Raw genomic sequence first — 13,387 nt, forward strand, 5'->3', positions numbered from 1 at the left:
TGACATTGCGATGTTACAACTTTAAGTAATACCTTTAGTTACACGGGCAACTAATTTATTACCATTGTGACAACTACATATCACAGTTCAGTTTTTTCAACAATCGCAACGACTTAAAAACGTTATAATGCTAAACTAATTTACGCCCTGGCCGACTCTGAAGTTGTCTGTCACGACCCTAGGTGTTGTTCTAGGTGTGTGACACCTTTGCGGCAACTTCAGAAGGAGAAAAAGAATTTACTTTATAACCTTATTTTTTTCTTATTATTATATGTTTTATTTTGCTGGAAATTTTCGATTTATTTAACAAACAAACCTGTTTGTTTGTTTTTTTAATAGCTGGTTTCCATTCCATTGTCCACTGTTTTATCAGTAGATTTGATAACCTTAATCTTTCAATCTTTGTATCAGCTTTGCTAGACGGGGTTGCCAGGTCAGTTTTTACTCTTTCAGTAGTTTTGCTTTCACAAAATCAGTAGATTCTTTTTAGGCCATGTAAATACAGTATACTTATACAGTAATCTGCATATCCGTCTTAACTGTCCAAGAGGAATTCCAAAAAATTGGAAACCTAATTATTCCAAAACAACAACTGGTAATTACCATTTTTTAGCTAAAATCTACTAAATCAAAAACTAAAATATACTTAAGGATTTTTGGGATATATTTGGGATTTTTGATAATAAAAACAACAGCTAACTTAAGGGGATAGGCGCAAAATGTCGCCCGTTAAAATGTTCAATGTATTTTAAATGTTTTCATTTTTTGCGAATCCTGAGAAAACTAATAAGTATTTTGAAAAATTTAAACGCAGAAAGAAAGATTACGTTATTACCGAGGACCGAAAGTCCCTGAAAACTTCTATAATGTTTATTTTAATAAGTTACAGGGGTGAAAAAAAAAGACAAAATGTAGTGTCATTTTAATTCCAAATATCTCATTCAAAAGAAACGTTTTGGTTTTTCTAAATAATGCAGTCTTTCATTCTGCGTTTAAATTTTTCAAAAATACTTATTATAGTTTCGTCATGATTGGAAAAAAATGAATAGGTACATTTAACAACTAGAATATTTTGTCATCCACTAATTTTAACAGCTGCATGTCTGGATCAAATTCTTCAAACAATTGTTTCGCATTTAACATTAGAAACACGTGAACACAACATTTTGTGTTTTGCAAAGTTACATATGTTTAGATATTTTAGTTTTCCATCGTTAGCTTCTAATAGGCTCACCGAATGCCAGAACTCTTCAATAACACCTGAAATACTGCTTGCACTGTTACTTGAAATCTGCAAGTTTGTTACACAAGAATCCAGTTTCCAGTTTCATTTCTCTGTAATATTCATCATCTACGTCCTGAATCTTATTTTCGGTAATGACCTAATTATTCAGAATCAGAAATATGCTTTATTGTCATGAAAAATTGTACAATTTTATCGACAAAGCTTATAAAAAGTCAAGACAACAAAACAATAACAATCCAATTTACTAAAATTACATAAATCGTCAATATATTTACAATAATAACAATAATAATGAAGTTAAACAGAAGTAGTCAATTGCAAAATTTAAGTAAATTGCAAATGCATAGTCTACCTAGTAATTAATAAGTTTAAAAGTTAAGCTGCTGCATATGACACCCAAATTTACACAAAAAAAAAATGATAATAAAAATACTACTTGTGCAAAGGGTACTGTAATTTCTTAGTTATTGATTAAGAAAATCTTCTACTGAATAATATGGTCTTTCAGATAGGTAGGCTTTTGTCAGTTTACGGAATGCGGAATATTCTGAATCTTATTTTCGGTCTTATTTTCGGATTGGGAAATTGTAACCAAATGTGTGAAAATTAATTTAGAAATGGGGTAAATACTATTAAAAAGCAAATTTTATTTTAGTCATAACAAAATGTTGAAATATAACAAAAATCTACTAAACAATATTACCTACTAGAATATTTTAAAAAATATCAAAAATCTACCAAAAAAGTAGAAATCTCCAAAATGTGGCAACGCTGTTAAGGAGAATGCTACACTTTTGACACTGGTCACATGACCTCTCTGTCACCCAATAAGAGGGTGCGTTCTAAAATGGTTGGGATAGTCAGCGCGGCCGGGCTTGGTTGGCGATTGGACTTCTAAGTTGTCTTATCGGTTTAGGGTTGGTAATAAGGTATTTTTTTAGTAATAAGGTAATATTGTTTAATGCACCATTTTGGTTTTACTTGAGATTTTTGGGATGTAAAGAAAATGAAAATACAGAATATAAAAAATGATACCTTTTTCTGATACCTTTAAAAGCACCATCAATACATTAAATTTATACAGAACATCTTTAACATAAATTTTAACTTTTATATTAAAATTTGATTTTTTTAAATTTGCATATTTTTTGTCAAAAATGTCGTAAAAAAGTAGCGCGTGTGTTTTTTAAAGGTGAAATATCCATATTTGACGGTAATCGGAGATGCGTTTATAAATTTCAGATCAGGTAATTTTGTTATGTCCTTTATGTATTTATATAAATTTAAATACCTAATACGATGTCAAAATAGTTACCTTTTTGGTTTTCGCATTCACCATATAGGTGTTAAAAATATAGGTAAAAAAACATAACTAGTCTGACTCCTTGAGCAACCATTGCACGCGCAGGTTCTTTTTATAGTCGCTTCAGTTGTCTTATGCAACGCTTACGAAACGATGTTGCTTCATAGGAGGTTGCCTAGGCAACGTCAAGACAACTCAAAAATCGTCCACCAAATTAGTGCAGAATAGGGTCGTCTTCTAGGCAATAACAACGTTGTAACAAAACGTTGCCACGCGGTAGACAACGTTGTCGCGTCGACAAATTGCTACTTGGGTAATATAAAAATTCGTGTACTTTGTACGCTCGTAAGAAGTTATATTTCTATTATAGGTAGGTATGATTTCAACGAAATTAATATACCTGCTTTAAACAGATTATTTATATTTTATTTAAATATTAAACTCATAAAATGTATAAAAAAAAAGAAAATTTTGCGTCGGGGATTGAACCCGATTATGTTAGGGTGATTTGGTTGGAAATCAGAGCGCGTTTTAGCATTTAGCTACGCCCGTCATGTGTTTTAACGTTTTAAACTTTTTTACAGTTCTGAATTTAATCAAACTAGTTTGATTTTTGTGGAATTATTATTCCACATTAGTGGATTATTTTGTGGAATATTAAAATACAACATAACATAGAGTAAGAAAACAATAATATATATTATATGAAGATTGGTAGAAGTAGAAATTTTGTTGGTAATCAAATTATGGAAATCAAAACATTACCTACAAGGTAGGTACTTTGAAATTTTTCAAATAGGTAGATACCTACCCACATAACAATGATGTTCGTATCATGTTCTAAGCATATACTACCAACATTCGTCGGAGTATATTCTTTTTAGTATATGCGTAGTACAAGCATAGCATGTACCTTAAAAACATTCTAAATTTCATGTTCTTTGCATATACTTTAAAGTATATTCTCGTACCGAATATACTGAGTATATTCGTGTACGTAGTAACTCGGAATATTCGTAAAAGTTTATTCTTAGAATATACCTTTATCGAATATTCTTAGCACATACTTATAAGTACATTCTTAACACATACTTATAAGTAGATACTTTTAAAATATCTTAAAAATAATATGTATAGGAAGTATGAATAATATTAGCCTTATAGATTATCAACTTCGTTATATTTTAGAATAATGAATAAAATTTATGTATGTAGGTAGTATTGGACGAATTTCATTTCAAAATTGTTGTATGGTAAAAAAGTTTAAACATTAACTGTATTAACGTTTATTATTAAAAATTTATTTTCATAATTGAAATAACTTTACCATTTACCATTACATCTTTGGAATTTAAATTTAGGTACATTCAATTCAGTATGGGCCATTCCAGAACCAAAGCATGCCAATAAACCACCCCCTTATCTATGGCCAAAACCCACGGCTTTGGTGTTGCCAACCGTCGAGTAAGATTTTTCCGTCAACCTTAAAAATTCTTACTTTTATAAAAAAATTCCCTCCTGTTTACAAAATCTGAGAATGTTTAATTATTTTCAAATATTTTGATTTTTTTTTAATATGTTACAATTTGGACTGGAACAAAAATTCTTTTGAGTTAACTTTTCCCTTTATCACCTTTTATATTGAAAATTCCCGCAAAAAGTGAAATTTCCCTCGGTTTGGTAACACTATAATCACCGGTGCACCGATGTTATTCCACAATACATATCCCCCATCCCCCTAACCCCGTCTTGTCTTATTCTGACCATTTCTTACCTGAACAACGGTAAAATATGAAATCCAAAATAGACATTATTTGTTAATCTATGCAGTGTTAAGGATGAAGACCAATGATAAAGTACTAGGACTAAAGAACATACATAATCTCCTTTATTTTGTTTGCGGTGCTTCAAAATAGGTATAATCTATTTTGGTAACTCAATATTATTTAATAAATACATATAAGTAAGTACCTACATATAAGTATATAAATTGTAGTTACTCATACATAGTTTAGTTTAGCTAAATATTATAATATAATAGTTTATATAGATAACTAAAATTTATAAATATGTATTACTTACTTTTTAAGTAATATTGCAGAATGTAGGTACTAACTACATTCTCATTTGCCATTAAAATATGTAAATATAATAGGTATTTGGTAGAACCAGTAGAACCTAAGATGAGATTAGGTGATGCTGAAAACATACTTCTGAGCAATATAGCACTTGATAGCATTTTCTTAGAATATCCTTAAAAATATATTCTTCTAATACAAAGATGTGCAGTAGTAGTACGTTCTAAGTATATAAATAGAAGGTTTATAGCACTTCCTTGGAATATTCTAAAAAGTAAGTTCTTAGTATATACTGAAAAGAAGTGCGGTAGTACATTTTAAGTATATACATAGAACGTTTAAGTACTGTAATGTCCCAGCAAACAGACCGACGTGTTAATTACGTGAATTTTTGGTACATTTGTCACCAATATACGTAAATTGCTTACGTGAATTTCACGTGAAAATTTGGTTGGAATGTCACATTGAAAATACGTCTTTAAATTACGTGAATAACTCGTCTTCAATAGACGTGTTATTTACCTTAAATAGCAATAAAATCTTTCGGGAAATTCACGTTGCAAATACGTGTTGATTAACGTATCTTTTAGGGAATGTATATAATATTAGTATTCACGTGAAAGATACGTCCTCGGTTCACGTAAATAATTCGACCTTAATTAACTTATGAATCACGTAATTATTATCCTAATAATATGATATAAATAAAACAAGCATATAAAGTATTAACAATGTATTTATTTAGTAGAATTTAGAGACTTTAAAACATTTGTCCTGTATAATTATTATACAAGATAATGAACCAAAGATGGTACCGACCTAAAGACACATTAAAAAATTTGCCAACACAAAACACAACACAGGTCACTTTTTATTTCGAGGAGGACACTTCGACACTTTCTTGTTTTTTCTAATTGCATCATGGCACTTCAACCCTCGAGCAATGAGGTAAACGTTAATACGAAAGACATTACTATAAATAAACCCGCCTAAAATAAAACGAGGGAAATAAAGCTCTTCACGTTTCACTTTTGTTGTGAGACTTGTGAGAAGCCAGAGACGCCCAGAGAAGCTGATATTAGAGGTAATGATCATCGATTATAAAAATCGATTATTTTTAAATTACAGTTAAACTATTCTATTTACTTTAAATTAGTATTACGAATTTTCTTTTTGTTTTTAAATTTTTTCTACTATTAACTAATTGGTCTTACTAAAAATCTATTTCAATACCAGAATAATATAAAAAAAAATAATCCTATCGAAACGTATCTATTATTCGATAAATCGATTAATTTAGCTTTCGAACCAACTATGTTAGTCACGTGATGGTATTTGAAGGAGGAGAAAGGCTTGGTAGTACTTCATCACCGAGCGCTATTTGAAAATAAGACAATATCATTTTAGCTCCTGTGATATTTTTAAAGAAAAAAATAGCTTCAAATCAAAGTTGGATTGAAATAGTTATGCTAAATGATCTTAAAAGCGAAATCATAAACTTTTTGTTTAAATATTGGTATTATTTACATTACTTTTACGTGAAATACATCTAATTTTTCGACGTCCATAAAATACAATGAGTAAAATTCAAGCGATACGTATTTAACCAACACCTTTGTAAAATTTTGTTTCCAAAATATTCCTCAAAATTTAACCAAAGGAAGTTATTTCTGTTTCGTGATTATTACGTGAAATAAACGTACCTTTGCGATGTAACCAAAATTCACAAATATTATAAAAAACATGTACTATATTCGTCATTATGATTTTATATTATTCTAATGTCAAACATGTATAAAGAAAGCACTAATATATAGGTGAATGATTTGGCACTGAAATACGTTTTTTTCCCGTCAAAAATCACCGAGTTACGTATTCGTTGAAATTTGCCGTAAATTTAACGTAATTGTCACGTAATTGGGCTCAAGTCTGTTTGCTGGGGTAGTATATACTCAGTATGTGCTATGCACATTCGCAATGGTAATTACGCATATTCTTAGTATATACTTTTTCTGAAAAGTATGTTCTGTGAATCTACTAAGAACATGAAATTGTTATGTGGGTACCTATGTAATAATTTTTTATTGCAATACTGAAACATTTACAATTACGTACCTGTTGCTTTTAAAAACTCTTTAAAAAGTCACTACAATTATAAACTTGCTTTTGTTTCTGGCCTCACAACTATACAGTTATTTAGCCTCCTTAAATCGTCAGTCCATGGTGCAGGTGGTCGACCGATGCTTCTCTTATCTTGCCTTGGTCGCCATTCCAATCCCAGCAAACAGGTTTGAGCCCAGTTACGTGATGATTACGTTAAATTTACGGCAAATTTCAACGAATACGTAACTCGGTGATTTATGACGAGAAAAAAACGTATTTCAGTGCCAAATCAGTCACCTATATATTAGTGCTTCCTTTATAAATGTTTGACATTAGAATAATATAAAATCATAATGACGAATATAGTACATGTTTTTTATAATAGGTGTGAATGTCGGTTACATCGCAAAGGTACGTTTATTTCACGTAATAATCACGAAACAGAAATAACTTCCTTTGGTTAAATTTTGAGAAATATTTTGGAAAACAAAATTTTACAACGGTGTTGGTTAAATACCTATCTCTTGAATTTTACTCACTGTATTTTATGGTGGTCGAAAAATTAGATGTATTTCACGTAAAAGTAATGTAAATAATACCAATATTTAAACAAAAAGTTTATGATTTCGCTTTTAAAATCATTTAGCATAACTATTCCAATCCAACCTTGATTTGAAGCTAATTTTGCTATAATATCACAGGAGCTAAAATGATCGAGTCTAATTTTCAAATCGCGCGCGGTGATGACGTACTACCAAGCCTTTCTCCTCCTTTAAATACTATCACGTGACCACGGTACGTGACCAACATAGTTGGTTCGAAAACTAAATTAATCGATTTATGGAATAATAGATACGTTTCGATAGGATTATTTTTTTTATATTATTCTGGTATTGAAATAGATTTTTAGTAAGACCAATTAGTTAATAGTAGAAGAAATTTAAAAACAAAAAGAAAATAAGTAATACTAATTTAAAGTAATAGAATAGTTTAACTGTAATTTAAAAATAATCGATTTTTATAATCGATAATCATAACCTCTAATATCAGCTTCTCACATTTCTCACAACTCACAACAAAAAGTGAAACGTGAAGAGCTTTATTTCCCTCGTTTTATTTATAATAATATCTTTCGTATTAATGTGGTTAGTTATTCTGTGGTATTAATTAACGTTTACCTCACTGCTCGAGGGTTGAAGTGCCGATGATGCAATTATGCAATTAGAAAAAACAAAGTGTCGAAGTGTCCTCTTCGAAATAAAAAGTGACCTGTGTTGTGTTTTGTGCATGTTTTGTGTTGGCAAATTTTTTAATGTGTCTTTAGGTCGGTACCGTTTTTGTTTCATTATCTTGTATAATAATTATACAAGACAAATCTTTTAAAGTCTCTAAATGCTACTAAATAAATACATTGTTAACAGTTTATATGTTTGTTTTATTTATATCATATGAGGATAATAATTACGTGATTCATAAGTTAATTAAGGTCGAATTATTTACGTGAACCGAGGACGTATCTTTCACGTGAATACTAATATATATGTTACAGTTCAAGTTGATTCTCAGTTAGAGTTGACTTCAACTAGTTGGAGTCAACTCCAACTGAAACGAGCAGTAAAAGTTGATTTTAAAAATTTAAATCAACTTTTACTAGTTGGAGTTGACTCTTCCTGGATCGATTCAGTAAATGTTGATTATACGAGAATCTCAAGTGCATTTTTGATGAGTGTGCGTTTCTTTGTTTTGACCGTTTCAACTACTTATTAGTATAGCCTGTAACGTCGCCCCCGTTAGGTAAATTATTCTGATTCGATATTTTGCACAAACTTACTCAAAGAAATACATCCGTATAACAATCCTTATAACAAATACACAGGGTGTCACGCGGTACCGCGGTCGAAAAATTGTTTAACCAATTTTTGTTAACCAAATTTACAAAAATAATTTTTATCTACTCTATCTCATATTATGTAAACCAGCGGTTCTCAATCTGTGGTACATGTACCACTGGTGGTACATATCATTATTTGCGGTCCTGCCAAAGACAAACCATTTTCATTTCCAATAATGACACTAGCCGTCTCACCGTGCCTCGGAGAGCACGTTAAGCCGTCGGTCCCCCTGGGCTATTGTACATCGACACTAGTTGCTTGAAACAGGGTTAAAGATGTAATTGGCGCCGGAACTGTCCGAAAGGCAAAAATGCCATACGATATTATATATTATGAAAGTAAGAAACTAAAAAAAAATCAAAAATTAAAGCTACCTCTATAAGATCCTGAAGAAATTTTTGTCATTATTTCATTAATAAGATATTATTTTTAATTATCAACAATGAGCGCCAAGCGTGTATTGAGGCAGCCGTCAATGTGAGTGCGAGTGAGATTCACCATTGGACGGCCGGAATGGTGCATCTCTTTAGCACTCACCATTGACTAATACGCACTTAGCGCTCATTGTTAATAATTAAAGATAAAGCTTAGTAATAAAATACAGTCCTCTCTCATCTGCAAGGAACCGGGAATTTTCATCGTTATAAGGAGATATCGTTATACAGAGAGAGAGAGAAAAAAAATCGTTATTGTAATAGTAATCATACTGTACTAAATACCTTGTGTTAATTTTCTCTACTGCCCGAGTTATCGATAACTTTTCTTTAACCGAGAGTACTCTACGCTTTTTCGAAAACATCTTGACTGTTCACAGACCGAGATACAACCGAAATAATTGAATATAAGTCGTCAATAGACAACATCTGTGTGAAAACAGTTAAGGCGCACCGCCCGAACGATAAAAGCGTGTATTCATACTCAACTTTCTGCATATCGGATTGAAATTTGAACCACCAAATTTTTGCTAAATTGGAGCCACAAAATGAATCACTCACTAATCACTTTTTATCAAGTTACACCTACGCAACAGCTTTTTCAGTTATTCCCTGTGTTTCAATTAAGTGTTATCTTTAATTCTTAAAATTCTCACGGTTTAGTTATTTAGTTATCTTAGTTATTGCCAAACGCAAATGGTTATCAGTTGTTTCTTGAAAAGTGAGGTCATCGAATATTGAAAAGTTATCGTTATAAAGAGAGAACGATATCGGTATAGAGAAAGAATATTGTCCTTATGACGAACCAAACAATGTTTAGTATTTTGATCCTTATAGAGGAATTATCGTTATATAGGGAATCGTTATAAAGAGAGACTACTGTAGTGACAAAAATTTCTGCTGGATCTTGTAGAGGGGGCTATAAACTTTGATTTGGTCACTTTCTGACTTTCATAATAATGGATTTTAACCGAGTAAGCCTTGAAAATGGCTAGTTTCGCATTTTTCAAATTTTAAATCGCGTATAACTCGACAACAATCAATTTTAGAGAAAAATCACAAAATACCAATTTTTTGCTCAGACTAACCCAAATGATCTAAAAAAAAATTGTTCGAAGTGAAAAAATTATTTTTGTGAATTTGTCTAAAAAAATTGTTTAAACAATTTATCGATCAAGGTACTGCCTGGCACCCAGTAGATTTGTTATAAGGACCTCTTTTTGAGTAAGTTTGTGCAAAAATTAGAATCGGAGTAATTTACCTAACGGGGGCGACGATACAGTCTAGACTAATTTGAACATATTCAGTAACATTTAATTCCTAGAATCGGCTAGTTGGAGTCAACTCCAACTGGATAATCAACTTGAACTGTAACATATACATTCCCAAAGATACGTTAATCAACACGTATTTTCAACGTGAATTTCCCGAAACATTTTATTGCTATTTAAGGTAAATAACACGTCTATTGAAGACGAGTTATTCACATAATTTAAAGACGTATTTTCAATGTGACATTCCAACCAAATTTTCACGTGAAATTCACGTAAGCAATTTACGTATATTGGTGACAAATGTACCCAATTCACGTAATTAACACGTCGGTCTGTTTGCTGGGATACCTAACCGCTTTGTTCGTCGCACATCTTTCTAGCTTTGTCATTTCCATTTCTATGTAGTTGTAATATTCTTTGCTACTATTGGATTGTTTAATTTTGAATTTTTGGTCCCATAGGCTTTACCAGGGGGTATTGGGGGTTATACCCCCCCCCCCATTGGGATCTACTTTGAGCTCTATACCTTTAACACCATTATGGGTTGACACAAATCAAGCCATTTTAAAGTTGAACCCCCCCCCCTCAGGATCATCTCCTGGTTACGCCGTAGTTTGGTCCAGTCTATTTCTATAGTTCCCTAAATCCTCTTTATTTAAAAATTCCATTGGTTTAAAAAAAGTTCAAATGAAACATTACGAAAGAGTTGTAAAAACTCAGTGTAAAAGTGCACACTGTAGTGTGCACTTCGACTCTCTCCATTAATGGTAATAATAATAAATTTTAGCGTTGATATCTGCTAACATTCAGCGTTCATCACACGTCGTGTAATCCAATAAACTGTTAAAATAACAGTGACCCCGTGGACGTGAATGTCCCTCCTTCCGGAACTTTATGCCGAGTTTGTTGATTCAGAAAATATCAAACGCGACGCAGACGGCCAGATTGGATGTATATTAGAAAATTTTATCGGTTGTGGTCTTTATTCGAGCGGATCGATACCATCTGGTACAAAGTGAGGTAGGAAAACACAAACACAGATTCCAATAGATCAGAGTCAATAAAAACGTGCCTGGAAAATACAAGTAGCAGACTCCTTAGATTGGAAGTTAGTTTTAAAACTAAATAAGGGCCAAGAATAAACTTGCGCCGAGGGATTTAATGGTGGATGTAATACAAAAGCCAATGCATAAATTATATTTGTTTTGTTATTACGTGCTGGAACAACTTTTTAATTATTTTGTAATTGTCTACTCGTAATTTAAATGCAAAAGAAGACTTACATTTGAATTAGATGAACCAGACTAACCAAAATGGTAAAAGATGATCAACAAAATTTAACGTTTAAAAAAGGACGCAAAAATACATTACGATGGCGATTTTACTGCAATTTAGAGAGTAAAGTTGTATTCTCACTATCAAATGATAATTTGATCAAACTGGTTTGGGAAAACTGAAATTGACAGTTAGTGACGTCACATCCTGAGTTTTCATTGTGGATAATAATGAAAAATTTTAATTTTAAATAAAGTACAAACAATTAGACAACTCAATACAAAAAATTTGATCAAACTATAGACTGATAGTGAGAACAGATCTTTAGAATTTCAACAAACTGCAATTGTGACGTCACTTTGACGTACTTCCGGAGTTTGCTCAAACTGTTTGATCAAATTATTTGATAGTGAGATCACGACTTAATAAACAATGTAATAAATTAAAATTCGAAGGACCAGCTACTAACGTGGAAATAAAAAAATTAAAAACATTGAAAAATTGTGGTTGAATGACTTTGTTACTATTTCTAAAATATGATCTGGCCAAAGTTCTTTCGTAAAGCTCTTTTATTTCAACCGTCTAATTTACGCTCCAATTCACACTAGTCATCAAAACAAACTTTATAGCACTTTTACAGTTTAAAGGTCAGTGACTATGACATGTACTAAGTATGTTTTTAACACTTATCAACCTTATTAATAATAAACATTTGCGTAATGTGTAGCGTTTAACTATAAGCGAGACACAATAACTATCAATTGCCTCCAAACTCGAGGATAATTAAGCGATAACTTTTTTCACAAAAAAGCTAGAGTTGTAACTCGAAAACTACTTAACAAACGGGTCGTCAAATCTAGGTGAACTGTAATTTCTTACTAACAAAAATACGCGAGAGATGCGACTCTAAAACTAATAAATACAACGTATAGACTAGACACTATTGAGAAATTCACACCGAGAATGCAGTACTGCTGAGATAGGGCAATACATTTCTAATGGGGAATAAACGCACAGAGTTGTCGGTCTTCACCAGTTGTTGATTGCTCTCTCAAGAGCGTTGCACAGGAACTGTGGCAACACTGAATGCGCATTCCTATCTTAACCGTACTCCAATCCCAGTGTGAATTTCACGTTAGACAAAAATTAACTTGATACAGGCCGCATTCAAATTTTAACTGCCAAGATCTACCAGGCGTTCGCGGAACTAAATTTTCATTATAGTCCGTCCGCTATAACTTTTTCCCATGCGGTACGATTCATTTTCAGTCAAATTAAGTCAAAACAGAAAGTGAAACGTACGCCGATGTGTACATCGTACGCCGATGTGTACATCGACGTTCGTTTCAATTTATGTTTTGACTTAATTTGATTGAAAATCAATCGTACCGCATGGGAAAAGTTATAGCGGACGGACTATAGGTAGGTAAAACAAGCTTTTGAATGAATTCTACCCGGGATTTATTGGAAATATCTTACTCGGTTGGTTTTATGAAGGTAGAAATTATTTTGCAACCAGAGGCGTAGTAACACTTGGATTCATTTCTTACACAAACACAGATTCCAGTAGATCAGGGTCAATAAGAACGTGCCTGGAAAATACAAGTAGCAGACTCCTTAGATTGTAAGTTAGTTCTAAAACTAAATAAGGGCCAAGAATAAACTTGCGCCGAGGGATTTCATGGTGAATGTAATACAAAAGCCAATGCATAAATTAAATTTGTTAAAACACGAACATCAAACGTACATAGAAACGGTTAGATAATTGAGGCAATGTGCATT

This window comes from Diabrotica virgifera, chromosome 2, assembly GCF_917563875.1.
Source record: "Diabrotica virgifera virgifera chromosome 2, PGI_DIABVI_V3a".
Classification (NCBI taxonomy): domain Eukaryota; kingdom Metazoa; phylum Arthropoda; class Insecta; order Coleoptera; family Chrysomelidae; genus Diabrotica; species Diabrotica virgifera.